Source organism: Molossus molossus, unplaced genomic scaffold, assembly GCF_014108415.1.
Source record: "Molossus molossus isolate mMolMol1 unplaced genomic scaffold, mMolMol1.p scaffold_m16_p_6, whole genome shotgun sequence".
In the NCBI taxonomy this organism is placed as follows: domain Eukaryota; kingdom Metazoa; phylum Chordata; class Mammalia; order Chiroptera; family Molossidae; genus Molossus; species Molossus molossus.
In genome coordinates, this window is record NW_023425399.1 from 71,467,986 (window position 1) to 71,484,722 (window position 16,737).

At 37.2% G+C, this 16,737-nt stretch overlaps 1 pseudogene; it reads right to left on the reverse strand.

Annotated features, from left to right (window-relative positions):
• Window positions 1–10,150: 10,150 nt before the first annotated feature.
• On the reverse strand, window positions 10,151–11,714 carry LOC118619243 (annotated as a pseudogene).
• Window positions 11,715–16,737: the final 5,023 nt, after the last annotated feature.

The following is a 16,737-nucleotide window of genomic DNA, read 5'->3' on the forward strand; positions in this document are numbered from 1 at the left end:
AAGCACGTTATTTATGTATTTGCTGGTTAATTTAATGAGTTGTGTACTTATTAGATTTCATGCACTCTTTAGCCAGTAGTTCTCAAAGTAATTGTGCATTTGAACCTCCTAGTTTGCTTGTTTTTTTTTTTTTTTGTTTTGTTTTGTTTTGTTTTGTTTGTTTGTTTGTTTTTTAAATGCTGTTTAATTTCCATCCCCTAGTTTCTGATTCATTAGGGCCAGAGAAAGACCCACAGAGTTGCATTTTTAATAAGCTTCATAAGTAATTCTGATGAGTGTGACCTACTAAATAAAAAGCTGTAATAGTATGGCTAATAAATTAAATTAAAATGGGAAACTGGAATACAGCAGGATCATTGCTATAATAGTGCACAGGACTATATGTTAGGGAAGGTACAGGAAAAACTTCTAATCTGATTTTTGGTGGTGAGGGACAAGGCAGGTCTTGGTTCAAGTATTATGTAAGTAGGGACCTGTAGAATGAGTGCAGTTATTATAAGAATGAACAGCCTGATTAGTGCATTGCGCAAAGAGTACAAGTGATAAAAGACAAATCAGGGAAATAGAAGAACTTGAGTCATAAAAAGCTTTATAAATTGTATTAAGATTCTAGATTTTATCCCCAAAGCTGTGAGACGACTTTGAAGTATTCTATCAAGGTTTAATTTATAAAGTTCACATTCTGTGATACTCTCTCAGTGAGATAGTAAATAACCCCTCAGAAGAATACTTAAGAACCTGAAGTATGATTCCAGGCATCTATGCCTCTGAACTGGTGGGACAGAAGCAGTAACCAGGAAAATTGGACACTGCCACATAGAAAAGTGCAAATGGCAGTAGTTGACCTGCCTATGGAGTAGAGCTCACCGTCCAGGAAGAAATAAGACTCCAAAGTCACTCTTATTGCTAGGTGCATAGTAGAAGAATATCCACTTTCATCCTATTCTGGATTCCTCCATCTGTTTGGTCCTCAAACTACTTTACTAGAACTTCTTTAAAGATGGCTAAGGAGGACCTAAAAGTATTTTTATCCTTTTAAAACATATCAATTTTTTTCTCAGATGGTGATGAGCTCTATACTGACTTTAGGTATATTCATTGCCAAAAGAATGTCTTCAAAGCTTAAATTACTTATAATGCTTTGCTGTAATTACTATTTAAGGGGGAAAAAAATACAATTTTTCTGAATGCCAAATATGTGTCATGGTCAATAAGACTAGATGCATTACCAGTTTGAAGATGGAAAATTCAAGTCTTAGTTTTATTTAATCACCAAAGATTTTATACTCCTAGACCAGAGATTTGAAACCTGAATACTTATTGTCCTTGTTTAAACTCAAAACCCATGTTCTCTCCATGTTTGACACTGCCCCAAAAAAGATTGTAAAATAACATTATTGGTAAAAATAAATGTCTATAAAGGAAAATAAGGGATAAACTACTGTTATATAGTCAAGAGCCTACTGTTTCTAATGCAGTATTGTCTAGGGGAGTCAACAACAAATCCTTGCCCTAATGTGTGAGCTGATGAGTGACAGGTCCATATGCTCTAGAACTAGAGACGGAAAAAAGTCAACAATTGTTTCTTTTCCTTCGATCCCTTAAATTGCAACAAAGTTCTGATGCTAGAAAGAAAGAGACTAGAACTTTGATATACCCATCTCCCAAACATTTCCAGATACTGAGAAGAACCCTGTCAGCCACTGTGGCAGAGATGACTAGCTTCACCAGTCATGCTCCACCTTCCAGAGGATGCTAAGTGACAAACTGCTCAGCAAGGAGCTACATTTCCCAGTCCCACTTGGAACCACGTTGTGGTATCCATATGGCATTTTTTAATTTTTTGCTTTTTGCTTATTAAATGGGACTAAAAGGGATAATTTCAACTTGGAGTTTTTTAGAATTGGTTGGGGCATTTTCATTTGCTGCTTTACTCTCTCAGGTTGGTTGTAGAAGGTTCTGGGGACCCTAGCAGCTGACAGATCCATAATTTGGCAGAAGCCTAAATCCATGAATTACTATAAGGAGGAAATCCATCTATTGATGAGAAACTTCCACATTGCAATATAATATAAACTAAATATAATATTTTTAAATTATGGCAGTTGATGTTATCCTAATACATAAAATCAACAAAAATAATTAAAATATCACAATTATAATGAGATTAAACAGAATTGGAAGAAGAAAATACCTCTATATATTTAAAAAGGATCACTTTGCTGAATCACAGGAACTGTGAGGGTGATATAATTCCAGGTTGAATTAAGCTGATCTGCACAATTGAGGGCAAAGGCACCAGTTCAGTCTAATCTTGGCTCAATATGAACTGAAGTTTAGGCTTCTGCTAAATGTTTGCTGACCTTTAGATGGCTCAGGCTAAGCAGTTCTCTGTGGACTTGTCTGTGGCTACCTGAAGGCATCTAGCATGTGAAAAAACAACTCTCACCACACACTATTCACCTGCTATATTCTAGGTAATGTGCTGAAGACACAATGTGAAGAGAAAGCCATTCAGTTTAAGATCTGACAACCCCGGTAACCTAGCTATGAAAATAACAGCCCAATCAGAATGCCATTGTGCAGAGTCCCCTCTGATCCACTCACACTTTGGCTGTTTCTTTCCAGAGCTGGCAGTCTCCCAGTGAAGGCAAAGGTTAAGAGCAATTTCAGACCCCCTCCCACAATGACTTGATAGTTCCAACTGGCACTTTCTGAGTTAGCTGGCAGAACTAGAATGTGCTCTTTAAACACAGATCTTCCCATGTAATCTCTGTGTATTCAGTCTCTGCCCTGGAGGTGTGTGGTGATACCCATCTGTCAACTCCCAGGAAAGGGAGAACTATAATGCCATTTCAGGGACTGAAACTTGCCATCTGCTGTGGAGTCAACTGTGCCTTTTTAGATATTTCACTAAATTAATAAGGAATGTGAAGACATTATCTCAAATTTGGTGAGTTTCTATGAAGTCATAAATTAAATTAAGCACAAGGCTGATGTCCTCACCATGAGACAGTTAGTTTCTTGTCTGGGTATTTCTTGGCAGAGCAGTTCTTCTGGGAAGAGAATGAAAATATTTTATATTATTGAAATCTCTGTTCATTAGTTGTATAAGACTAAGAACTTGACATGGCTTGACATGGAAAAATTGGTATTTAATATCAAGTATGTGGTTTTATTTTCCACTTTTTATAATTATACAGTTCTTTTAACTGCTCAAATCATCCCTGTCCCATGAGTCATTAAAATACAAATTATAATGTGAAAGGAAGTTATAGTTGTTAGAGAAAAATTGAAGTTACAGAAAAGTCAAAATTAAACAAAAATTACCTTTATCCTACGTTTAACCATTTTCTAGGTTTCCAACTAAGCTACTTTTATACATATTTGTACATTATCAAATGCATACTATGCAAAAATATATGCCCTTTTCAGTAAACTTTTAACTAGTTTCTCATTTTGCTTTTTTATTACCAACATTTTCTGTTTGCTAATTTCAAATGTGTAAGGCATGTAGGCATCTCACTTGCAACTTCTTCCTGGAATGTTCTTCCTCTGGTTATAATTATGCTTTCCTCTTTCACTTAGGACAGATTTTCATTCAAGTTTCACTTTATCAGTGGCATATTCCCTCCTTTATTTTTATCTCAGACTTTAATCACTACCCAATGCATTATTTACTTCAACATTTATTTTATTTATTATTTGTTTCTTCCCCTAGAATGTTGGTAATGTTTCCGTAGTATTTTGGTGATTTGGGACTGTAGTTTTCTCTCTGGCAGAGATAAGGTTTCTTTGTGTTTCTTCTTATTTCTAAAGGATGCTCCATTTGCCAGGTTTCATCATCTCTCACAAAATCTAAAAACATTAGTCACTAAGAAAATATACTTTAAAACATTTGATATCTAGACTATTATGAAATGACCATATTTCTAGAAGCTCAGAGTATGAAAGTATCATCTGACATCCAACTGCTACAACAGGAGAAGAGATTTTAACTAGTTGTAATGCCAGTGTGTACTTGGAAGAGTACAGTCTCCATCAGACATTCCATAAGCCACCTGAAATAAATCACAATGTAAGTGTGCTTGCAACTCAAACCAACTGCAAAGCACTTCACCTATGCAAACTTTCCAATCCAGCTATCACCCCACACTCTGACTTCCTGCCAATTCTGGAGATGACTCTTTGTTTACAGATGTTCTAAATTCTGTTGTTGCCAACTAGGACTTCTTTTTTCTTTTCTTTTCTTTTTTCATCACCATTTGTCCCCTCTATGCCTTATTCCACATATACCCACCCCCTTCTGCCCCTGAAATCACCAACTGTTGTTCATGTCCACGAGTTCTCTCTTTTTTCTTTTCTTCTCAATCTTTCCACCCCCTCAAGCCTTGCCCCTACCAAAGCAGTCTGCCTGCTCCTTATCCATGAATCTGTCTCTATTTTACTTGGTAGTTCAGTTTGTTCATTAAATTACACATATGAATGAAAGTAAATGGTACTTGTCTTTCTCTGACTGGCTTACTTCACTTATCATAATGTTCTCAAATTTCATTCATGCTGTCAAAAGTGGTAAAATTTTATGGCAGAGTAGTATTCCACTGTGTAAATACATTTACACACTCATCTACTGGTGGACACTCAGGGTCCTTCTAAATCTTGTAGGTAACGCTGCAATTAAATAGGGGTACATATATTCTTTCGAATTAGTGTTACTGGTTTCTTCCGATAAATCCACAGAAGTGAATCACTGGGTTATAAGGCAGTTTAGTTTCATTTTTTAACTTTTTGAGGTAACTTTATACTACTCTTCAATATTACCTCACACCCATCAGAATGACAGTCATAAAAAAATCAACCAGCAACAAGTGTTGTGGAGGATGTGGAGAAATGTGAACCTTTGTGTACTCTTGGTGGGAATGCAGACTGTTGCAACTAGGACTTCTTGAAATGTCTGTCATCAGTCTAGTTCACTGTGTGTGTGTGTTGGAACATTTCTAGAGACATAGAAAGCTACTAGGAAGACTTGAGAGGTGGGACACTCTCCTGGTAATTGAGAAACTTTCCTGGTAATTGAGAAACTAGGGACATAGTTTAATAAGTTATAGGAGGAAGAAGTCTTTGCAGCTCATAGAGAATTCATTTTTTGTAGGATTTTATTTTTTTGTTTCCTCTTTTATGGTTAGCAAGGAGCTAAATATTATAAGTAGATTCAATATATTTAGGAAATACATTAGTCCATTGGTTATGCTTTTTACGCTGACAACATTCCTTCAAATTAGTATTTTGTTGGCTCTCTCAAAAAGATCAACAGGAAAAAATACCTAAACAGCTCAGCAGTAATTAACTCACTAATATTATTATAGTATAGCAATGTCTCTTGGTGTCTTGAAAAATCAATTTTCTTTACTGCGCATTAGAACTGTGTTTGTTTTTTTTTGCTAGAACTGCTCACTGCCCAAACTATTTTATTCTTTCAAGAAGCAAAGTTCTCTCACACATTTTCTTGTAAGTCCATAATACACATATACCAAATCACGTAACCTGCTCAGAACAACATTCTGGTTGCCACAGAAATAGATATAATTGTTTGCAGCAAATAAATTGAATACATTAATAATAATATCCAAGCAATTCTCTGAGGATTCTTGGTTAACCAGAGTTCTTTGGCACATCAGTCGTGGACCAAATAACACCATGCATTCTGCATGAAAAGACATGCATAGCTTCACATTCTTTATCACTGTGCATGCCCTCCTCTTCTGTGCTTGGTTTTATATCATATAGACAGAATATATCACCTACAACGTTTACATAGGACCTAACACATACTAAGTGTTCAATAAGTGATAGATTGGAAGTTTCACCAGTAAAGCAATCTTGTCTCTTTGGTTAACTCTATCATTTCCACTAGGTTCTCCATACATTTTACTAGATAGAATATGAACAGAAAAAAAGTGAGAATATGGTCAGGGTAAACCAAAGTTCATGAGGCTGATATCAATAAATGGACACAAGGTATATAATAAAGATGAAATTTGAAGTTTCTGCATATACAATAGCTATAGTTGGGCATCCTACCATAAACATAGATAGTTGGCAACTGAAGCACATTCCATCCAAAATCATGCCAATTCATCTTTTCTTTCATAACTTCTAAGATTTCAAACTAAAACCAATTTTTCTCTAACATTTTCTTTTCAAGACAATATTGTATAGTACTTTTAAAAACTAAAAGTATATGTTAGGTTATACCCTTAACCTCTCTCTAACATAATGTTTTATGTTATCTCTGATTTATTTTATTTTTATATACATATATCATCTAATTCATATATGATTGGGGTCCCTGACATCACTATATTAAATGCATCTTATAAAACAAATTAATTTTTAATTAAAAAAAATTATCTTTATTGTTGAAAGTATTACAGATGTCCTTTCTCTGTGGACCCCTTCCTCATGGACCCCCTCTCTCCCGATCCCTCCCCCCACCCCTGTTCTATTGTCTATGTTCATTAGTTATGCATATATACATATAAGTTCTTTGGTTATCTCTTCTAGTCCCCCACCCCAGCCTCCCTTCCCTCTGTAGTTTGCCAGTCTGTCCCCAACTTCCATGTCTCTGGATCTATTTTGTTCATCATCTTATTTTGTTCATTATATTCCACAATATGTAAGATCATGTGAAAACTGTCTTTCTTTGCCTGGCTTGTTTCACTTAGCATAATACTCTCCAGGTGAAACAAATTTATTTTTAATGAAACTAATTATTTCTTTAAAAATTCTTATTGAATGCATCTACATAATTTTTGCTATGATTTTAATGTCTGTGTAATATTGCATTGTATGCTTTCACTAGGTTATTCCTCTGTTGGATATTGAGATGGTTGACACTATATTTTCACTATAGGTAACACTGTAATAAACCCATTCAATAGCTGATTACATAAATTACAAATAATTTTCTTATAAGTTATTTATGCAAATTAATTGATTTAAAGGAGCAAAATATATTTTTTTCTTTGTGTTTTATCTTTAAACTCTATCTCATAAACCATGATCCTAAAAGCTTTAATGTGTGTCTTTTTGTGGTGTGCTTATTTTTTTCTTAATAAATATTTAATAAATTATTGATTAATAAATCAGTAAATTTATATATACTAAGCCAAAGATGTAGACAACCAAGACTACGTTATTAATGCATAGGCATGCTGAATGAGACTATTTGTACAGGGGTGAATGGTTTGTAAATAGCATAATCATTGCAGAACATAACCTGAATGTATATAATCTCACTTTTATTACCAACTTTCCTTAGAAAGGATCAAATCTACTTAGTTCTATACTTGAAGTATTATCAATCCCAAGTTAATAAAGCTTTACTGCATTGAGAATCACTCTTAGGTCAAAGAACCGATTGCTTCAGCCTTGTTTCCTCCTTACATATGTACACATGGGTAAATCATATGTATGTGTGGTTTTGTTTTAAACTTTAATACTTGTAGTGCAAAATTATGCTTTAGTTTTAGTATAAACTTATAGTTCAGTTGATTTTATTGTCCTCATCTGTATATGTATAACTGTCCTACATGGGACACAAACTTTGAGACCTTAAATCATAGTGGCTATTTTTACTATTTTTCTGAAGATTCATGTATAAATATTAAACACAATGTTAATCTACGCAGGTTGAGATATTTTAGAATTTTATGTTCTGAATTTGTCATCATTAAAGAAAGGTGATACATGATTTCTGGACAATTTAGAGAAAAAATATGACATTTCCAATTAGTTTAAAAACAAATAGTCCTTCCATTTACTAAATTTCTCAATAAGTCTATGAATTCACTAGTTTCTAAAACTGGCCGTCAGCAGAGATCTAAAGTCTAGGTAACAACCAGGAACCATGTAACCCAGCCCATAAAAACACTTCAGAGTGTCTTAGATTTTTTTCAACCTACCAGATTGCACTAAATACTATAATTAGCTGTGATAAAAAGCCTGATATACAGATTAGATGCCTGGGACAAGTTTACATTGTACCAGGGAGCCTTCAAGTTTTGTCTTGTGGGTAAATGGTCGTTATTCTCAAAGACGTCTCAAACTGATATCATTACAACCCTATTCTTTACTATACCAAAGAAGCTGGATAAAAAGAACATTTTTACTTACATGGTACTAAAAATAACTACCAACTTTTTTAATTTCTAAAGATTGTTTTTTTTTGTTAAAATACTCGAGGATATTTTCATTGATTTTTATATAGAGTGGAAGGTAGAGAGGGTGAGAGAGAGAGAGAGAAAGAGAGAGAGGTGTGTGAGAGAGACACATGGATCAGTTGCTTGGTATCAAATCTGCAACCCAGGCATGTGCCCATGATCAGGAATCGAACCTAAGACCTTTTGGTCTGTGAGCTGACACAGTAACTGTTGGGCCAAACTGGCAAGGGCTATAAAGATTATTGTAAGAGGCTTTGAATGAGTAGAACAACTAAGAATCAAAAGGTTTAAGGATAGCCCTGGCTGATTTGGCTCAGTGGTTGGAGCATCAGCTATTAAATCTTTCACACAAATTTTTTTCTCCTTACATGAAGGGTACTAAGTAATATTTAAATATCCTACTTACACTTCTCATTTAAGAGAAAGTGAAAATTATTTGAAATATGAGGGGCAGTGTTAAAAGATGAGTTATATACCCAATTCAAGTTACATTAAACATAAATATAAAATATAAACAGAAGTAAATTTTTTCTTATAGGGAATAAATACTCACTTTTCCCTCTCCCAAAGTAGATAAATTGCACTACAAAAAACACATCTACATCCACTAAGATACCTTCTCACTTGACACATGTAAAAACACAAAATTTCATGTTGTCTAAATTTTCATGGTTATATAGTTAAAAATATATAATTTTAGGTCAAATGTCAGTTCAATTTTTAACTTTTTGAAGAAACACCATATTGTGTTCCATAGTGGCTGCACCAGTCTGCATTCCCACCAGCAGTGTACTAGAGTCCCTTTTTCTTCACGCCCTCACCAGCACTTGTCTGATGATTTGTTGATGGCGGCCATTCTGACAGGTTGAGGTGATAATTCAGTGTTGTTGTTTTTTTTGTACAGATAGAGTGGGAGGGAAAGAGAGGAAGAGATAGAGAGAGAGAAACATCCATGTGAAAGGGACACATCGAGTGGCCGCCACCGCACGACCAACCAGGGCCGGGGACAAACTGCAACCGAAGTACGTGCCCTTAGCGGGAACCGAACCCGGGTCTCTCCGGACCGCAGGCCGACGCTCTAATCGCTGAGCCAAACCAGCCAGGGCTCATTGTTGTCTTAATTTGCATCTCTCTGATGAGTGACATTGAACATTTTTTCATATGTTTCTTGGCCATTTGTATGTCTGGTATGGAGAGATGTCTATTTAGGTCCTCTGCCCATTTTTTAATTGGGTTTCAAAGAAGCCTGAAACACCAATCAGAAATAATATATGTACACTTATGTTCATAGCAGCACTATTTACAATAGCTAAGATCTGGAAACAACCCAAGTGTCCATCAGTAGATGAATGGATAAAAAAGCTGTGGTACATGTACACAATGAAATACTATGCAGCTGTAGGAAAGAAAGATTTCTTATCCTTTGAGATGACATGGAGGGACCTGGAGAGTATTATGCTAAGCAAAACAAACCAAGCAGAGAAAGACAAATTCACATGATCTCACTTATTTGTGGAATATAATGAACTAAACAAACTGATGAACAAAATTGACCCAGAGACATAGAGGTGGTGTATAGACTGACAAACCTATACCCCGGGAGGGGATGTTCGGGGGGATAAACCACAGAACTTATATGCATGTATGTATGACCAAGGGACATAGGCAACAAAGCTGGGGATGGGGCGGGGAGGATAGGGAGGAGGATGTCAATAGGGGAAAAAAGAGAAACATCTGTAACAAAAACAAATTCATAAAAAAATAATTTAAAAAATGTATAATTCTACTTTTTTAAGAGAAGAGTTTTTTGTTTGTTTGTTATTTTTTAATTGATTTTAGAGAAAGAGAAAGGAAGGGAGAGAGAGAGACATAGATTTCTTGCTCCACTTCTTTATGAGCTCATTGGTTGCTTCTTGTATGTGCCCTCATCAGAGATCAAACTTGCACCTTGGTGAATCAGGACGACGCTCTACAACTGAGCTATCTGGCCAGGGCTCATATAATTCTACTTTTATAAAGTAAACCAGGAGAAATGTTAGCACAATTGGTTGTCTACATATTGGGCAGAGTTTATTCTTTTTCTTTTGCTTCTTTGCACCTGTAAAGCATGCCATAAAATGTATTGCTTGGCCATGGACAAAGCAACTATTTTTAGGTCGACCTTCTCAAATGACACATGATTCAAAGGCATTAAGGGGAAAACTAGATTCCACACTTTCTTCTTTGTCTGTGTTTCTTTTCTCTCAAACTCTTCAACATCTTCTTGGTTGCTATAAATGATGCTCTAAGCTGATGGCTGAGAATAGTTCTCATTTTGGGGGGATTGGGTGATTTGTGTAATCTCTTCATCATTTTCCTCAACACTTGATTCTTGGGAATCATTCACTGTATGTGTTTTTGTTTCCAATCAGGGATATAAAAATCCTTTTCTAATTTTGTTGAGCTTTCTAGTTTTGTTTTCTCAGGCATTTTCCTTTTTAGGTTCTCCCCTTTATCTTCAGGAATCAATTCTCACAAAGCACCCAACATCTGCTGCGATGTTGGGGAAAGGGAGGATTCATTTCATTGAATGAAGTACACTTCCAATAGTCAGCTAAGGAAATTTCAAGATTATCTTCACATAAATCTGTATCACTCTCCTCTGCCTGATACACAGTAACTTGATATACCTCATCATCTTCCTCAGAGAGTTCTTGTCCTTTTTCACTAAGGTTATAATCTTCTTAACTGAAAGACTCAACTTCAAATTCTACTCTTAATCTATCTGAAACTGGGAATCATGATACAGCCAATGACCTGAATGTTCACTTATAGCAGCATCAAGATGGAATTCCTGTTGATTCATTGCTACTGCTTCTTTCACAGTGTTACCTTTCGTATTATAGAGCAAGGCTTTCATCAAAGGAAAGGAAATACTATCAGATTTGAAGCACTTTCTTTGTCATTCACCAGTTAATTCATCTGAATTTTTTTTTTTTCTGTCTTGCTAATTGTTTTTTTTTTTTCCTTTTGGATGAGGTAGATGGTCTATAAACCAAATCTGAAGATGAAATTTTCTCTTCCTGTAGCTCTCACACAGCATCCTTTTATTCATGCCCACCTTCAAGTTGACACCTGTTTTCACTCAACAGACATGCCTAAATCTGATGATTCCTGCTGATTGCTACCAACTTTCTGTATATTATTAAAGTGTTCTGTAGAACACTTTCATGTATTCTTTCACAAAGAAACTTGCACTTTAAACAAATCCTCTAGATCACTTGAATAATACACAACATGCTGTTGCTCCTTATCATATTATTGTTTATTCTTAATATACTGGCTAAGATAAAATAGAACCTCTTTCATAGTATAAGTACCCTTTTGTGCACCAAAAAATTTTAACAACTTCAAGAGCAATGGCGTAGGTCCAACCAGGGTCTCTTATTCTGAAGCTGGATTCTGTCAGGTGCTTATACCATCAGTAGACAGAGACATGTAGGCATTGCACATTGCCTGGATTACTATAGGATGAGTGCTGTTTGCCTGTGATCACAGTGAATACAGCTGGGAAAAGGAATGGTTTATGTATCCCCAGCTGGAGACAAGTCAGGACTTAGTTTTTGTTTGTTTGTTTGTTTGTTTTTTACTGCAGCCTTAGAACTTGTCCAAACTGACCAGCTCAAGAGGAGAAGCTGGGTCAACCTGCGCACAGAACCAGCCCAATCTCACCCAGACTCTGCACATGATAGAGACTTACTTTAAATTTCTCATAATAGTCATCTAAAATCTTCACTGGGATTCCTTATTGATGTTGTTTTAGCTGTGAGGCACAAAAACAGATCTGTAGTGTTTTCTACAATCAATTACTTTTAAATATGTTTTTAAAAACTTCCATTGTGAATTTTTTAAACATGTGTTATTTATACCTTCCAAACATTAGATATTTTAGTTACCATTAAGTTTTGTATTTGTCTTTTATGAATTTATTTATTTATAAATTTTATTTAGTTTATTTTTCAATTTAGATTTTATATTTTTAGAGCAGTTTTAGTCTTGCAGAAAAAATGATAGAAAGATAACAGAGATTTCCCATATATCCCCTGCACCACATGTGCTAGCCTCCCCCATTATCAACATTCACAACCAGAGTGGTGCATTTGTTGCTGTTGATGAACCTACATGAACAAATCACAATGACCCAAAGTGTATAGTTCACATGAGGATTCACTCTGTGTGTTGTACTTTTTATAGGCTTGGGCAATGTATATTGACATGCATCCACAATTACAGTGTCACACAAAGTATTTTGACTGCCCTAAAAATCTCTGCTCCACCTATTTTTGCCTCTTCCCATCCTGCTGGTAGCTACTGATACTTTTACTGTCTCCTTGCTTTGCTTTTTCCAGAATGTCATATAATTGGAATCATACAGTATGTAGCCTTTTCACATTGGCTTCTTTCACTTAGTAATATGCATTTAAGTTTTCTCCATGGCTTTTTATGGTTTGATAACTCATTTTTTTTTTAGCACTGAATAATATTCTTCTGTCTATAGCTATAGTTTATCCATTCACCTAATAAAAATATCTTAATTGGTTCAAAATTTAGACTATTATGAAAAAGTTGCTATAAATATCCATGTGCATGTTTTATGTGAACATAACTTTCAAATTCTTTGTGTCAATATGAAGGAGTGCAACTATTAAATTGCATGGTAAGAGTTTACTTTAGTAAGAAACCACCACACTATCTTCTAAAGTGGCTGTACCAATTTGCATTTCTTCCAGCAGGAAACAGGAATTTCTATTGCTCTAAGTCTTCATCTGCATATGGTATTGGCATGGTAGATTTTAGCCATTCATATAGGTTTGTAGTGGTAACTTATTGTTTAAATCTGTATTTTTCCTAATAACATATGATATGAAATATCTTTTCATATTTATATTTTTCATCTGTATGTCTTCTTTGATAAAATATATATTATGGTTATTGGCCAATTTTTTAATCAAGTTGTTTTCTTATTGTTGAATTTTAAGAATTCTTTTGACAAAAGATGGTGGCAGGCAGGACCAGAGGTAGGGTGAGTGTGTGAGAGAGCGAGCGAGTGCTTGAGAGAGTGTGAGTGGACATGAAGGTGGACGACCAAAACCGAGCAGTGCAGAGACGCAGAGCAAAAGGTTCCTGTGCTGTGGTCAGGAGCAGCCGGCTACCATAGTAAGCAGCTCTTCAGTGTGCTTCTCCCTGCACCTCAGGGAAGATCCTGGGTCTTCCCTGGGAGGAGGCAGTGGGAGCAGCTAGGGCCCAGAAACCTGAGCCCACCAGCACACCTAGCACCATTGAACCAGTGGACACTCTGTGTCAACACATACAAGTGCACAGTAGTGGAGCTCCCAAGGTTCCGATCACTGAAGCCATGGACAGCCAGGAGCCCAGCACCATCCCCCACAGTAGCAGCCTGATCAGAGTCTAGATATACCCCTAGCAACAGAGGCTGGGGAGCAGACATCCATCCCCAGGCAACAGAAGCACAGATCAGCAGCTGAGACCCATCCCCCAAAACTATAGCAAAAGCTGAGCAGGAGTTGAGCCCCATGAAGCAGCAGCACTCCCCAGACACCAGCTGCGGGACTTGGGGCTCTACAGAGGACTGTGCAGTCCAGCAGCTCAAAAGTACAGTGGGAAGCCAGAGCCTGAGAGACTGGTGTAACCCAGCTGCCCGCCAGTGGACCTACAGGGTGCAGGGGCACCAGAGAAGCCTGTGCAACCCAGCAGGGACTGTGCAATCTAGTTACCCACGGGACCTGACCCATGCTAAAGCATCAGAGAGGCCTGCACAACCCAGCAGGGACTGTGCGATCTAGTTACCACAAGACCTGTGGAGTGCTGAAACACCACAGAATCCTGCGTGTCCCAGCTGGGACTGTGCCATCCAGTTACCCATGGGACCTGCCCCCTCCTGAAGCACCAGAGAGGCCGGTGCAACCCAGCAGCCCATAACATAGGCATAGAGCCAGGTCCCCAAAGGGACTTTACGATCCAGTTACCTGCAGGACCTGCTGGGTGCAGGGGCACCACAGAGGCCTGTGCGACCCAGCTGTGCACAATATAGGCATAGAGGAGGTGAAAATGGAGGCAGAGTGAATAGAAGCTACACAGACAATCTCCCTGGACAAAACAGGAATTACAACTAAAATAAAGACAAATCCTCAGAAAAAAGGAACAGAAAAGCAGCAGGACAGGACCATATAACCAAGGACACAGGTAAGGTCTGTGAAGGCATGAGAGGGTGCTGGGCTGGAGCCCACGAACAGCAGCAGTCTTAGCTGTAAGCAGTGCCCTTGGGGAATAAAGACCAAGGCTGCTCCACAGCACAGAGAGCCTGGACAGAGCACTAATAGCCACAGACACTCACCTGGGGGCTATGGCAGAGGAAGGGCAGAATGGGCTGGAACTCTGTGGGGACAACTGGGATTAGGAGGGCACTCAGAGTTTCTGCTGAGTTGTGGCCACAAAGGATGGTGGCCAGTGTGCTCCCAGAGCTGTGGGGAAAAGCATCAGCCTCACCCCCCTTGGAGATTCAGCCTTTCCCAGGTGAGGCAAAGAAATGCAAATTGAGGCTCATTAACAACCAGCATCTATCCCACCCTCTGGAAATCCTCTTACACAGAACACCAGGGCTACATTCCAAGGCACTGAATAACCGACACTACTAGCCTCCAGGAAAAGGCTAGAGAATAACTGAACCTTTCCTGGGCTTGCAAAGGTTTAGGAAAGTAAGACTTCACGGTGGTGTTTAATGTGGGACAATGAGGCCCATCCATACTCAGTAGAGGGAGCCACAAACAGCAGAACACCAACACTCAAAAGAAAAATTTGGCAGGCTCCAAAACCCACTGAGATAGCCAAAATGGTGAAACAAAGAAACAAATCCCAAAGGAAAGAACAAGAGAACTCTATTGAAGATGAGATAAATTAAATGTATTAAGCAAACTATCAGAGGTAGAGTTCCGAGCAATGATTTTGAAGAAGCTCAACAGCATGAATAAGGACATCAGTACCATGAGTAAAGATATAGAAACTCTGAAAACCAACGAAGTGGAAATGAAGAAGGACATACCAGAAATAAAGAACACTTTGGAAGGTTTAAACAGCAGAGTAGAGGAAGCTGAGGACCAGATCAGTGAATTAGAAGACAGGGTAGAAAAAATTAACTAATCAGAAAACCAAAAGGAAAAAACAATTAAAAAACAGGAAGACAGCTTAAGAGAACTGTGGGACAATTGAAAATGTAGTAATATTCACATCATAGGTGTCCCCAAAGAGGAAGAAAATGGGCAAGGGTTAGAGAATATATATGAAGAAATAATGGCAGAAAACATTTCAGATGTGGAAAAGAAAGAAGGTATTCAAGTTTAAGAAGCACAGAGAGCCCCAAGTAAGAAAAACCCAAACAGCCCCACAACAAGACACATAGTAATCAAAATGCGAAAAATTAAAGACAAAGAGAGAATCCTAAAGGCAGCAAGATATAAGCAATAGGTTACCTACAAAGGAATCCCCCATAAGGCTGTTAGCTGACGTCTCAACAGAAACACTACAGGCCAGAAGGGAGTGGCATGAAGTAATCAATGTCATGAAAAACAAGGATCTGAATCTAAGATTACTCTACTAGCAAGCATATCATTCAAAATAGAAGGTAAAAAACAAACAAACAAACAAAAAAAAACTTCTGAGACAAAAAAACACTAAGGGAATATATTAACACCAAATCAGCACTGCAAGATATGCTAAAAGGACTGCTGTAATTAGTAGAAAAAATAGGAAGAAAAATATAACCACACTAAACAAATATGGCAATAAATACATACATATCAATTGTCACCTTAAATGTGAATGGCTTGAATGCTCCAATAAAAAGACACAGAGTAGCTGACTGGATAAGAAAGCATGTCCCAAGAGACCCACCTCACAAGAAAAGACTCAAAGTTGAAAATAAGGGATGAAAAAAAATCTCTCAAGCAAATGAAAAGGAAGAAAAAGCTGGAGTAGAATACTCATATCTGATACAGTAGATTTCAAAATTAAGATCATAACTACAGACAAAGAATGCCACTACATAATATTGAAATAATCTATCCACCAGCAAGATATAACCTTGATAAACATATATGCACCCAATATAGGAGCCCCAAAATATATTAAAAATATTCTGGAGTACTTCAAAGGAGAAATCAAAAGCAATACAATCATAGCAGTGGACTGCAACACCCCACTGACATCACTGGATAGATCCTCCAGACAAAATATTAGCAAGGAAACAGAAACTCTAAATAAACCACTAGACCAAATGGATTTGATAGATGCCTACAGAGACTTACACCCCTTCCCTGGCCAGTTTGGCTCAGCGGTTGGAGCGTCGGCCTGCGGTACAGAGAGAATTACACCCCAAAACTACAGAATACACATTCTTCTCAAGTGCACATGGGACATTCTCAAAGATAAACCACATATTAGGGCACAAACTACGTCTATA